The 2,500-nt window shown below is 34.2% G+C and overlaps 1 protein-coding gene across 1 annotated transcript in view; it reads right to left on the bottom strand.

Annotated features, from left to right (window-relative positions):
• LOC148742362 (uncharacterized) overlaps positions 1-2,500 on the bottom strand; it is a 23,290-nt gene that overhangs the window by 19,995 nt on the left and 795 nt on the right. The window lies entirely within an intron of this gene.

Below are 2,500 nucleotides of genomic sequence, written 5' to 3'. Positions count from 1 at the left end.
AATTTACTGTGAAATTTCACACCTTATTCCTAGGAATTTCCTAGGAATATTCTTAGGAAATTCCTAGGAAAATCTTAGGATTTCCTAGGAATTTCCTAGATCTTTTCGCAAGGGAACTAAGTAACGTAAACATATAATTAGCCATAAGTGATATAGTATATTGTTATTAGTCAGCGCTCTAACAATTGGCTTGTTAGCTCAATTGGTAGAGCGCTGCACTAGTATCGCAGAGGTCAGTGGTTCGAATCCCGTAGAGGCCTGATTTTTTTCAGGTCTGATTTTTGCTATTGCATAAATAGCACTTTCTACTACGAGGATCGTGCATCATACGTATCTATAACCGCAGTTCAAAATATATGAACTTCATATATTCATCATATCCGATTTATCATCACGGGTTTATTACGAATCAACTTAATGGCCTGCTCCCTAAGTTGGCTTGTTAGCTAAATTGGTAGAGCGCTGCACTAGTATCGCAGAGGTCAGTGGTTTGAATCCTGTACAGGCCTGATTTTTTTCAGGTCTGATTTTCGCTATTAGTACATAAATAGCACTTTCTACTGCGAGGATCGTGCATCATACGTATCTATGACCGCAGTTCAAAATATATGAACCTCATATAATCATCATATCCAATTTATCATCACGGGTTTATTACGAATCAACTTAACGGCCTGCTCCCAGTTGGCTTGTTAGCTCAACTGGTAGAGTGCTGCACTAGTATTGCAGAGGTCAGTGGTTCGAATCCCGTACAGGCCTGTTTTTTTTTTTTTTCCGGTCTGATTTTCGCTATTGCATAAATAGCGCTTTCTACTGCAAGGATCGTGCATCATACGTATCTATAACCGCAGTTCAAAATATATGAACTTCATACTTCATATTGTTATTAGTGCAAGTTAAAGTAGCATTGTAAGTAATGTATTGTATTGCAGTGTACTGTTGAGTACTGTAAACTTTTATTAAAAAAAATTAATAAAAAATAAATAAATAAAAAAGGAAAACTAAAAAAAAAAAAAAAAATCAGATGATTAGAAGAAAAATAAAAAAATAAAAAAAATTCAGGCATTGAAAGGATTTGAACCCCTGCCTTCAAGATACTAGTTGGGCAATCTACTATCAGCTGTCAGCTATAAACTAAGCCACATGTTAATGGACAAAATTTAGAGGCAAATCTAAATAAAAATTTTCAATATTAAATAATTCAATTTGAGCTGCAGATGAAAATTCAGTAAAGAAATGGCCCTTGCAAATGGACTGGATGCTGTAGTACCAAGAGAGAGAACTGAGCTAAGAAACCAGGTTCAGTAAAAAAACTAAGAACAATTAACTCATTTGCCCTCAAATGCTAAAAAGGAAAGATTTTCAATAAGGGTTATCATAGAGATGCCCAGCATTACTACTGAAAGCTAAATCCAATATGATTCAAATTACTAAAAAACTTTGTGTTCTATAATAAATATGTGGTTGCCATGACACCAACACATGAGAATTGTAACAGTGAGAAACATTAAACAGTGATAAGAGTTTCCATCAGAAAGTCAACCCGTAAAACTAACATGTATTGTAAATGGTACAGGAGACAAAGCACTATTAGAGATGGTGCCAATTATGCTAAAGCAATCTAAAATTGTGGAGAAAGAAATTAAGATGAGACAACAGAGCTGTCTGTCTGAGCCTAAGTACAACTGTACAGCATATCTGTCACCATTTTGATCCCTAATTCATTCTTCTATGTTGTTTTATTAGTGACTGCTTTTTTTTTCCTTGGGTAACATTAATGCTGATGTACTTATATTGCAGATCAGTTTATTCACATTATAGTGACTTTGGACCCCAAAATGTAACAAGTATGTCTGTTTACAAGAACTATGCTGAAAACAATACCATTAAAACTCAGCGTACTAACAGTATAAAACTACTCACTCAGGTTTAATTAATAGTCTGGGCACATACAACTTTGTAAGGGGTTTTAGGAGGGCTTATAAATAAAGAGCCTTACAAACACAGTGTATATATCTGAGGGGGCTTAAATTAACCAGAACAGAAACACTTTGATACAAGCTGTAGCAGCAGTCATCAAAATATGTTTTACATTATCTTGAGAAACTGCATTCATGAGGATTTGAGTTCATGAATCTCTTGATACATTTTGTTTCTAGTACACACTGTACATCAATACATATATTGTTTTGTTGTGTAGTATATATCACTGAGTATTTTGATAAGTTGCACTGTATTTTGACAAGCCTGTAGGGCAAGTCAAAATACAAACAATGAGTAAAAATTCATTCTCAGCAATACTACACAACAAAACGTCTAATAAGAGATCTATTATCCAACACGCCAAATTCTTATTTCAGTGCGAACGAATTTAATTCGCAGATATTTCTGAAGTACAAATATCGCATGATATTTGTACTCATCTCTGCACATTATTTGTACTCTACAAAGCACAATTGCATAAGAAATATATCTCATCCGACCTTTTTTTGTGTAGTAT

This window comes from Stylophora pistillata, chromosome 1 (genome assembly GCF_964205215.1).
Source record: "Stylophora pistillata chromosome 1, jaStyPist1.2, whole genome shotgun sequence".
Taxonomy (NCBI): domain Eukaryota; kingdom Metazoa; phylum Cnidaria; class Anthozoa; order Scleractinia; family Pocilloporidae; genus Stylophora; species Stylophora pistillata.
Note: the sequence above shows the minus strand (reverse complement) of the source record. Positions and strands in the feature narration are given on the sequence as shown.